Source organism: Hippoglossus hippoglossus, chromosome 13 (assembly GCF_009819705.1).
Source record: "Hippoglossus hippoglossus isolate fHipHip1 chromosome 13, fHipHip1.pri, whole genome shotgun sequence".
NCBI lineage: Eukaryota > Metazoa > Chordata > Actinopteri > Pleuronectiformes > Pleuronectidae > Hippoglossus > Hippoglossus hippoglossus.
In genome coordinates, this window is record NC_047163.1 from 7,543,462 (window position 1) to 7,555,552 (window position 12,091).

Consider the following 12,091-nt stretch of genomic DNA (forward strand, 5'->3'; position numbering starts at 1 on the left):
TGGTCTGTTCAGTAACCCATCACCTCAGTGCACGCATAACGTATTTAACTTTTTCTTTATGTTTGCTTAAAATGTGATGAGTGTGTTTATTTATTTGTGTGTGTGTGTGTGTGTGTGTGTAGTCGTGCACCGTTGAATCTTGAGGCCGTATTAGTGTCCCGGTGTGCTGCGCAGATAAGAGGGCTGTTGAAAGATTCAGCGTTTCCAGGCTGTTGTGAGGGAAGTCCTTTGGCCCATTGAGGAAGCACGTAAACTGAGCCGTAGTGCAAACAGGAAGTGTGTGATGGATCGCAGCTTTTGTTTCAGAGCTGAGAGGAAAAACTCGAGGGTTCCTCGAACGCTTCATCTTTTCAACACGTTGTTAGAAAGCTGTCGAGTTCCTGTGGTGGATTCGTTACAGGTCACAATATTTTTTTAACTGATAAGACTTCAATGAGTGTGTTTTGAAGTCATTGCAAAATGAAGTTTTAAAACCCTCTCAAAACATTTCACAATGCAATTAAAGATTATTTTCTGTATGGGTAAATCTCATTTTTCTTCATTAATTGATAAATCATTTGTTTCCTAGAGTCCAGGATTATATATTCAAACATCTGTGTGTTTTGTCCAACCAGAAAATAAATAGAAGGCAAAGAAAACCAGCAAATCATATCATTGGAGACATTTATCTCAACATTTTTTCTTCAGAAAGTGCTCAAAATGGTTATGAGCTGCCGATGAATTGTTTGTTAATCCACTAATCAATTAATTGAGTAAATGTTGCAGCTTTAACTGAATTAAGAAGAACAGAAGAATGCACTTTACTCCTGTACTTGTAGTGTTTGCAGTTCTTGGTGGTCTCCGGGTCACGACCCTCTGTTCTGCAGCAGAACCAGAGACAGGTGCTGCTGCATTATTCTCATCCTGCTGCATCTGCTGCAAACAGTCGTCCTCACGTTCACCCAATGTTCCTGTTGTGTGACTGAAAGTATCCTAATACTTAAGTCACAACTGTCTCGACGGGTGTCAGTGTAGATAAATATGTCAATGTTAAAATGTTGGGGGGAAAAATAACAATAAAACCACATTTTTTACAGATATTTGAGTTTATTAGCAAACTCAACAAAGAGGTAAAGTGAAATTTAACAAAAGTTCCTGGTCAGGTAATTAAACCATTTATTATAATCATGATCCCATCAAAAGGAAGATTTTTTAAACGAAATATCCTCGGATATTATAATTCTTCTCTGTGTGCCTGTTATTCAGGGTGTGTAAGTTAGTTAATGTAAAAGTATTCACACATATTCACCCTCGGAGCAGCCTGGGTTATTATATTTTTTGTATATAGAAATGTCTGTTGTAATAAAGTGATTTTCACTGAAAACTTAAAGAGTAGTGAACATAACCAGCCAGTGCATTCTGTAATCATCTGGGATCTAACCACTCTCAGTTTTCACAATCGAACTGATGTACTCATTTATCTCGTCCACTTCCCACCTCCTCTTTGTTTAAACCAGCACCATCACCATTAGTCTGAACAACAAATGATTTAATTTGCTTCCTTTCAGTTTTGAGCAGTTGATTGTAATTATTTCTGAGCACAATATAGATTCGGTTTAATTTAAAAAACGAGAGCAGGAGTCCTAATGGAAAGCTGATGCTGGGTTTTGGAAAGCCAAATCTGCTGATGAGACAAACATTGAGCCTGGAGGAGGCTGGAAGCTCTTGATAACAGTTGAGCTTTCATTCCCCTCACTGGTAAACACACGCATTGTATTTGTATACATCTCTTTATCCCCTGACATTTATTGTATTTATGCATTTACCCTTTTGCACTGGTAATCTTTCTTCATGTAAAAGACACATGCCAGTCTGTCAGTGGAGCCTGCAGGCAGACACCTGTGTGTGAGCTTTCTCTTCGTGCAGTCCATGAACTCCTTGAGCGGTGATCCTTCTTTAACCCGCAGCCGCACAGTGAGTTCACAGGTCAGATTCATGGCTCTCTCTTACTTGTCTGCCTCTGATGTCACATTCCCCTGAAACAGATATGGCCGTCACAAAAGGCAGACTTACTTTCCTGCCACTTCATGCCACAGCTGCAGAGGTTCAGAAATAGCAGTCCTGTATTCTCAAGTGACACATTGACGCCAAAGTGAAAACCCCTGACTCACTGACTCCAAAGGATTTCATATCCCATTAGCGTGACGTAAATCTGCCTCTATGGTACTCGTTCCTCGAGAACTCAAGATGAATGTTTCAATGAAAATTAACCAAATAAATTTAGGAGTTGTGATTAGACAAAAGTTGGGGGAGTTATTTTTATTTTTACTGAGGTTAGAAAATAAGCTTAAATATGAATTGAAAAGATAATAAATATGTTTCTCCCAGTACATAAGGAAACGTATCCTTAGTAAAACTATATGGGAGAAGAGGAAACCTAGAGTGCACTTTAAATGTATAGGGAAACTGGCAATACCAATACTTTTTTTATCACTCTGCACACATTAGATATTTCACAACATGGCTGAACTACAATTCAACATAGACAGGTATAGACAAGAGCACAATCACTGAGGTTATTACCATTCTCTTAAAATAAGCTAACACTGAGTAGCATGGATCATTTTTTGCTCTTGACACATTATTCAAGGTGATAGTATAAAGGTTGTGGTGAATTTATTCTGCATCTGTGTGAAATCTCAAAAAATCCAGTGTTAACACGAAATGCAACAAAGATGGATCCATTTGAAAGGTTCACTCCAGCTCTAAAGTTTAGGACTTCAATAAATCATATTTCTTCTCAAACTGTTCGCTGACTTGTTCTGTTTGTCATCAAGCTTTAATCTGACAAACTTACAGCTACAGTTGGGGCTAAAACGAGAGCAAACAGCTATGGCAGCTTTTTCTTTTTGAGCTGTTGCCTTCAGTGTCCAAGAAAGCAGTGTGCACTAATCAACTCTGCAGCAAGGCCCTGCTCACTATCCTACTACAGTGAATGGCATAATAATGACTCAGAGTATATCTGTGGAGCTGTGGAGGCAGATGCACGGCTGCGCTGCCCCTGACACAGAGCAGGATGCATGTGCATGCCTGTACAGTCTCTCTGTAATCAGCGTCCTGGCTGCTGGAGATAAGACACAGTGGCTCAGTGTGAGGCTGCAGAGATTCCAGGGTGAAGCATCCACACCAGCAAACACCACTGTGGTGGAACTGCTCCACCAGCGTTATACAACACAATACACTAACAGTGCACCTTATCTGTAAGCACGGAAGAACCTGGGAGAAAATAAAAATCATTTTAATTGTCAGTCATCTAGGTCAGTGATTCCCAACCAGGGATACAGGTTCACTCCGTGGAAAGATTCTCAGCTATTTCAATTTGATTACAGAAAAAGATACATCCACATATGATGTCAGCTTCAGTGGTGGAACAAAACTTTTAACTGAAAGTGTATTAAAACAAGAAAGCGACCTCTTTCTATCACTTCACAAAAATGAGGCCAAAATACACAGGATACAGGAGCAGCCATTTTGTGCTGGTGACATCACTTGGTGCCAGAGTCTGCAAAGTTGTGATGGTGGAGTGGAGCTGTGGAATCCGATATACCTGCTCGACCGGTAGAATGACGCCACATCATGTTTTTATCGTCAAATAATAATAAGACGATCTTGAGAGGAATACATTTGGGCATACTTGTTACATGTCCCATATGCTAACATGGAGGAGACAGGGTTTATGAAGTATACTGCCACCAGGGGGCAATCAAAATGTTTTGGCTTCCCTTTTGGTTGTTGCCATCTTTAAATTTAAACAGAGAGCAAAAACTCATGAATAAGCAGTTTGAGTACTTTTAGTTTTACTTGGTTTACTTGAATTCATCGGAAGCGACCGTGAGGGAGAGAAAGTACAAACAAAACAATGTTGTGAACCTCGGATAAAGTTTGCTCCTCTCCTTCCAGTTTTCCCCGCGTGTGTCTGCACACATTCAGAAAACCTCAAGACATCAGGTTTTGTTTACCCTGTTTCTCGCAGCACAGTCAATTTCAATCATTTCTATTAAATTAGGATTTTCTCAGGTTTTCCCACAGTAGACAATCTATCACAGATGACATGGAGGTTTAATGTGATTTTGTCAGTTTCAGTGTTATAGCAGTGTTTTGTTGCTCCTGCGTTGTGTGCTTTCGTGTCGGTGCTCGCACACACTATGGTACAATGAGTTTTCTGTCAATCACCTGACGGCCTCAGGAAGAAAAGGAAGTCTCCAAGTCTAATCCCTCATAAACATGTCATTTTTTATAAACCTTTGTCTTATAATTTAGAGCATTTGGTCACCGGAGAGCAGATCACCTTCAGCTCTGCTGCTCCACTGTTTACACTTCTGGGCAAATGGGGTAAAAAAGAAAATCTGTATTCACAAGACAGTGAAAAATACTTGTGGAAATGTAAACCAGATGCAGACAGTGAGGGGGAAAGAAGCAGTTTGAATAGTGGTGAGCAGGGAGTTAAGGTCCGTTTATTTAAACTAATGGTGGCTCTGTAAAGCATCTTTTAGCACCTTCAGACAGTCACTCTTCCGTGTGTATCCTGTACCATAATTTACACTTAATAACTCCCATTCTTCTCTGATTTCTGCTGGAACATCAAGTCAAGGAGGGCTTTTAAAATAACAAAGTCCCACTCCTCTAGTTTCGTTTCAACAACAGCACTGTACCATAAATCAGCTCCCAAAGCCCTGAGTCAGGGGAAATACTCTCCATGTGGAGGTTGTACTACGTTGCATCAGCCAAGCGAGTGGATAGGAAAAAAAAGAGAGGTTTTTAACATGCAAAGAGGTCTCTGTGTGGCTGTGTGATCCGGGGGCCGCTCTTCAGCCGGAGCACCGTCTTTTACGAGCCCGTGGACACAATCACACTGGAGCATGTGGTTTTCATCGGCTCACGTGCGAGGCCCAGGCCAGTTAAAGCACCAGTACACAATGATCACTCACTCCGCTGCTGCAATGAGAACCACATGCCAGTTTAAACCCAAACGCCCTGATCCCAGTCCCTGTTTTCATGTGCTGTCCCACAGGAGTCCTGTTCCCAAGCCTGCAAACAATGGCTCTGTATTCATTCAAGATTGTTCAAACTGTTGTGAGACAGCCACTCCCAAACATCTTTTTATTGTGATTTTCTTTCTACTTTCTCTGTCGTTCTCAACATCGCCACACCTCAGATAAATTATGTGTGATTTTAAGATGATGCTTAAAAGTTGCATCAGTTTGTCTGTGCGCAAATCCTTCTTAACCCTCTGGCGCAAACTTTTCATAAGTGGAGAAAAACAACTTCACAGTGTTTCCCTGCACGTGTCAGTATTTTCAGGGATGTTTCCAAATCTGACAGTTTATAATACATCTGTTTTTTTTACCCTGAACACAGAGGAAAAGCCAAAATTGATCAGCAACAACTTTGACAATTTATCGATAGTTTAACCAAACTAGTCCCTGTGATTACAAATTAATGCTGTGAAGCCAAACATTGGTCAAACCTGCAGTAACCGATTTATTTGACCGGATGTTGTGAACAAAAATTTATCACCTTTTGAGTAGATGTGTCAAACTTGTTACAAACTTTTCTACACATCCAGGACAACACTGTCTTTTGTTTGGACTTTTGTTTCTGTCCATCAGGAGATAAATGTCTAATATTCAATCTTTTGGTCTAGTTTTGGTCTCTATCACCTCCTGAGGGAAAGATCCAGCTCTTAAGATGCTAAATTCTCTACTATATTCACCAGCTTGTCACTAACTGTGTCTGTCTGTTGTTGTTTTTATTTTTATATTGTGTTCTGTTGTTAAAATTAAGTCTATGGGCTGATGACAGGGAAACAAAACAGTAAGTTTTGCTTCGGAGTGATAAACAATGAAGTGAACTTGATGAGAGCAGCAGATTCAGGTAAAAATTCTCTACTTATTTATTTAACCATATTTAGTTCCTTCACATAGTCATTCAATACATTATTTTCGTAAACATATATTGATTATAGCCACTTTAAACACAGAGAACTTTATTCACAAAGTTTCCGAAGACACCAGAAACAGAAGTTTTGGAAACTGTGTAAAATGATGCATAAATCATCTGAGACATTTCCAACAGGATGTAAACATGGAATCTTGGCTTTAAATATTTATTCTGTGTAACATCATCTAGCTTCAATGAAGAGCTGCAACAAGCCAACACAGAATACACGTATGACTCTGGCAGACCGTCTGTAAAGAGATTCCTTTTTCCAAACTTGGAACTGCTTCAGGGAGAAATAAAAGTGGAAAACTGGATTTTACGTCCGGCCTGATGCCAAGCATTCTCTGTTTCCAGCTTCTCAAATTGAAGGATTTTCTGCTTTTTTGTTTTAGATACGCTTTATTTTCTTTCATACCCTTAAACAGTTCAGACGATCTTTGTGGTTTTGTATCAATACCACGGTAAAATAATTGTTTGGAGCCCTAATCCTAACTCGACTTAATCCTGATCATGTGTAACAAACTGAAACAGCATGTTTTAAAATGATGATCAGCATTTGTTTCCAGCCAACTCACTTGTTGAGCCTGACTGATCGCACCCTCTCATTGGTTGGTCCTTTGGGAGGCACGTGTAAATCTACCCTGTTTTACCCCCAGTCTGGCCTGTGATGTCTGCAGGTGAACAACATAAAATCATTTGTGTCCCTGTGCTGTTTGGTGTCATTACACCGCATCCAGTAACCATGAGCAGACTCTTAATGGCTCACTTTCCCCTCTCGTGAGCTGTCACCTGCAGACAAAAACGCTTCAAATTCCCCCACCCAACAGCTGGCTAATCCTCGCCAATGATCTGCTCCCACAGAAAACCCCCTCGGTGGACACCCAGGCTGAGCTGAGTGATATACAATTCTGCTGTGCAGTCGAAAGTGGCAAAGTAGAGGGGTCGTAACCCTGAACTGGTGGCTGTGTGGGAAGACCGCTGATGGCCGAGCGACGTGCTTGTGTCTTTATCTCTGTGTGTCTCTCTCACTCTCTCATGCTGTTGTCATTGCATTCCAGCTCTGACCCTGGCAGCCAATTCACAGCTCACATGTGCTCTTCAACGCACATTCACTCCTGAAGAGCAGGTGACGACCGAGAATACTCTCTCACGCTGTAGACAGGCGGCGGAGCTCTGCGAGAGGAGACGACACGGCACATTTTAGCCACCTCGCCAGTGTTGCCGGACAACTTTTTGTTCTATGGAGAGAGGGGTCTCTCACATGTGTCACTTCAGACATTTTCCATTTTTAGAAATAGGTCCTTAAACAGTCATGTTTCTCATATTTCATTTGCACCTGGCAATAATGCATTTTGGGCGATCAGCCTGACAATCTGATTGTGCTTGACCAGACAAAAGTACAGGTTCAAACGCCCACTGAGGATGAAATGTGACCTGATCCGAGGTGGTGAGGGACACATGATAACACACGTAACACATTTGCTAACTGGAAATGAAAGATTATGGTCTTCTTATACTGGGCTATGAGTGGGCCACTTTGTGTACACTGCACTTAGAAGAAAGAAGACATTATATGTTATTGTGAGGCTCTCTATAGCACCATGAGGTCACCCAGTCACACTCCGAGGATATTAATCTTCTCATTGGAAAGCAGAGGCTGTAGCTTGAGGGCTCAAGACCATTCATGCTCCAGCTACACCAGTCGAGTCTTTTCTAAAAACTTTTTTACATTGTCCTCGCTGTTATTTTGGTCCATTCTCCCAAACGCAGCCACAGATAATGCATAGTGCACGTCATCATTCTTCCCCCACATTAAGCTGAGGGGGGGTATTGTGCTAGGGAGCCCTCTCCGCTGCGTCGAGACCCAGGCAGGCTGAATGGGTCGCTGGGAGCAGGACTAAAGCAACAGGGCCGTGGTGTCTCTCCAGGGCGACGCTGGGAGAGCCCGTGTGTGGAAGCCATCAAGGCTCCTGCAGCTGATGTGTTCTGACAGTGTTGTGGTAAATCCGCTCTGCCATAAGAGGTACATAGGAAACACGGTGTGGTTCACATGGGGATCTTTCTTTCCTAGGACGCAGTGGGGTACATTTGCGTGTGTGTGTGTGTGTGTGTGTGTGTGTGTGTGTGTGTGTGTGTGTGTGTGTGTGTGGCCACGTTTCCGCATTACAGCCACAGAAATCCCCCTCTCACAGCTCTCACAACATTTTCCCTTCCCACTCAGCCCTCATCGTACTTTCCCCTGCAGCGGTGGGAAGTAACACAGTATATTACATAAATAAGTACTGTACTTGGGTACAGTTTGCGATACTTGAGCATTGCAGCTCTGCGCTACATGTAACTGACTGCTGAAGTCACTGAGTACTTTCAGATTTCAGATTTATATTTTAAACCTATTTAATTTTTTAATTTTACATGAAAAAATGTCATAGGTTTTAAATTACTACAAAAAGCAGTGTTTGTGTCAGGAGTCAGTGAGTTAGGGTGAGTTTCATCAGGGCCGTCACTTTGTGGTTCGGCTCTGATAAAAATAAAAGAAATGCAGTTTTAGACAGTCAGCGTCGACAGACTCATCCATATGCATCAGCTTCACTGTGACAGTTGAACAATGCCAATATCACATCTACTGTAGAAAGCACCAGAGCATGTCAGTCAGCCAGAGACGTTATAAAACAAAGACAAAAGATAAATAGAAAAGTCTAGGATTCCAAAGACGGCGGTTAGAGTGACACATACACAATAAACAGCCTTCTAACATTATAACGCTGCCACCTGAGCTTATCTAGACACTTAAACTCTGACGATAACCGATCTCACTGCCTGAAGAACAGACTTTGCCTTCTAAAGAGCAGTGTGCATATAAGGACAATGTTGGATGCAACAGTCGAGAATACACAAGACTGTTGTATGTTTCCCGTGTGAAGCTGATAGTCAACGTCTGTTTCTTTTAACCATGACCACAATCCTCCTGAAACCTTAATCATGTGTTTTGTAACCATGACAACAAAGGGCCACTAACCTAAATGAAGTACTTGTTTTAAACCCAAACCGTGATCTCTTCCCAACCCCCACCCAAGTGATCCAAATAGTCGTTCAGGTCGGTGCTTCAGTCTTGATTAAAACCAAACAGAATGTAACAGAGTCACGTTGTGTTGGTTTCATACTTTCAAGGATCTGAATACGTCCTCCAACGCTGTTGTCCTGCTCAGTATTTGAATGAAGTCTCCTCGGACGCTGCTGCCCGATTGGTTCAAACTCAGCAGACCTCAGTGAATTCCTGTTTGCTGTGCTGAGGCCTGACACATGTTTTCTCAGGGCTTGTGTGTCGAGGTACTCCTCGTGGGAAACACTTGCATTCCACACCCACTTGTTGACCTCGCTGAACTCTCCCAGTGCTGATTCCTTCGTGTTACCTTGGCCGTGGGGAGACGATGACCACAGCGTGAATGAGTGGAGGGGGGGGCAAATCTCTCACTCAGCGAAAGTAAACTCATGACACGTTTGGGTGGGAGTCATCTTGTTTCTATTAATTTATAAACTCCACTTGAGAGCTTTGGAGTGACGTCAGAATCATAGAAGCACATAAATCCGCAGAGTCATGTGAAGTATATCAGCTGCTCGCACACAATGAAGAAAACGTGATTCTTATCTGGAGTTTCATCAACACTCTTGAGCTCTCTGTTGAATAACACCTACTTCTGCCCTGGGTCACGATGAAACTATGAACACTGAGATTAATGATTGTCTGTAAACTTCCGTGTGGTTTCACTTGCTGTTTGTGTTGCATTTTCATTAACTTTTGTTTTCAGCCTGAAGCCATCCGCTTATCTCATTGCACAAACGTGGGTTTATAATTCTACAAAACGTCAATAGACACAGTGAAATTACATCCGGAAATTGACGCTGTAAAAATAAACCTGACTGTAATAAATTCAGTAGCATGAAGGGAAAAACTGGATCTTTCTGAACCCTGTGAGCAACTGCATGTTAATTAGCCCTAGATGCCAGATGGGGTTAGGTAGCTCAATAAATCTGAGCTGAGCTTTAAAAAGTAATGACACAATGCATGATACTAACGTGTCCTCCGTTTTGTAACTAAATGCAATAATTTTCTGTGTCGTCCTTTACTCATGATTCCAATTTGTGGGGCAAAGTGTGTGTGTGTCCACTCCAAGCACCCGTCCTCTGATTGTAGCTCAGATATTGATTTTTCCCAGGTGTCTCCTTGTGCTATCTTTTGTCCCGGCGTATTTAAGGCTCCATTTTACCTCTAAAGAGCCTTAATCTTGTTTCAGAACATTTCCGTGACAGGAGCAGTTTAACTCTTTCTTTTCTCTTAGCCTCTAAGGCGTGTGCCAGATGCCCTCTTTTCTTCTGCTGGGCCCTCATATTCAAATGACAGCAGCTGGGAAGTGCTTTGCTTGAAGAGGAGAAGGAGTGGGCTGAGACTGGGGGAGTTGTTAAAGATGTAATGGGGGTAAGGGGGGTGTGCATTACTTTGGCCTGTGTATAATCCGGCACACGTCTGTAACAGAGGAACCCCAAAGGCTCTCTGTCTTTGCACAGCATGAGGCCTGCAGGCTGGGGGTCCAGGGCTTTTACTCTGGGTGTGAAGACACTGCCAATGGAGAGAGAGGCATTGTGGGTAGGTGGGAGGGGGGGTGGCATGTGGCTGGAGAGACAGCAGGTTGTCTGCCCACAGGCACTGATGCTGCAGCAGGGGCTGGGTGAGCACACATGTCACTCTGCGAGGTCGACGTTATTTTCTTTGTTGGTCTCCGTGTGAATAATGGATTCCACCTGCATTCACTGCCAAGATGTGATTTTATACAGAATGCTACAGCTGCATATTCTGACCCTGGCATTTCAAATTGGCTTCCGGTGAGAATTGGGTTTTTATTAAAGTTATATAGAGGCTCCGGTGTTGTCCTGATACAAATTGGCCTGCAGCGAACGTCAGCTTCCCGGCGATTGTTTTTCAAATTATTTTTGGATGTTTAACTTTGACAGAGGAGTTGTGACAAAGGTCTTATGGAAATACACCAGGGATTTATAAGTTCTATATTATACATCCTGGACTGTGAACACTCTCTGGCACCATCTTCCAAATCTATTTATTATCATCAGTGGAAATATCAATAAAAACTCCCCAAATACCTTTGCTGCAACTTTTTAGGTGCACTTCTACCTGTATAACAACAGGTTGGTCTTGTTTCAACATGACAATGCACCTGTGAACAAAGCAGGGTCAATAAATACATGTTTTTCCTTATGGAGTTTTGTGTGGATGAACTTCACGGACCTGCACACAGCACTGACCTCAGCCACATCCAACACCTTCGAGAAGAACCAGGCATGCAGACTGTGATTCATGCCTCATCACCCAACATCAGAAGTGGTCATGTTTACACCTAAAAACATCAGTCAAATAATCAATTAGTCAATTGACGGAAAATGTACCTGCGGCTATTTTGGTTTGAATCGTTCATTGAGCAATATTTTCTGGATCCAGACATCTGCCGTTTCTGTGTTTTATATAATTGAAATAATGATAATGATGAAGCAATGTAACCATTGTAACATTTCTTACAATTTTCCAATAATCACAAGATTAATAGATAACAAAATGTGTTGTTTTGTTGCTACTCCTTTCTAACGTTGGAGCAAATCCTTGCAGCCAGGTTCCAAAATCCTGTGGAAAGACTTTGCAGAAGTCTGGAGGCTGTTATGGAAAATTATTGAAATCCATGTTTCGCGAATGCTCAACCGTCACATATGGATGTAATGTTTGACCGTCCATAAACTTTACTACACAGTGAAAGTTCCCACTTAAAATTCAGCTGCTGTCAGTATCAGGGTAAAAGTTGACTTGTGGAAGCCACCTTCACCCAGACACAAGTTTTACTGCAAACTGTCACACACAGAAGTTCCTCTTTCCAAAGATAAATAAATCATAATGCTCTCACGGGACTGTAAAACAAACTGTGCTCTGGCAGAAAGATGGAAATCCCACAGAGAGGGAAGAGTACAACTGTCCCTTTATTGTGTACAGTCTGTCGGGAGGCCTCTTTGTCGTTACTCATGGATCTGCGTTGCTCGGGGCTCTCATGCTGAC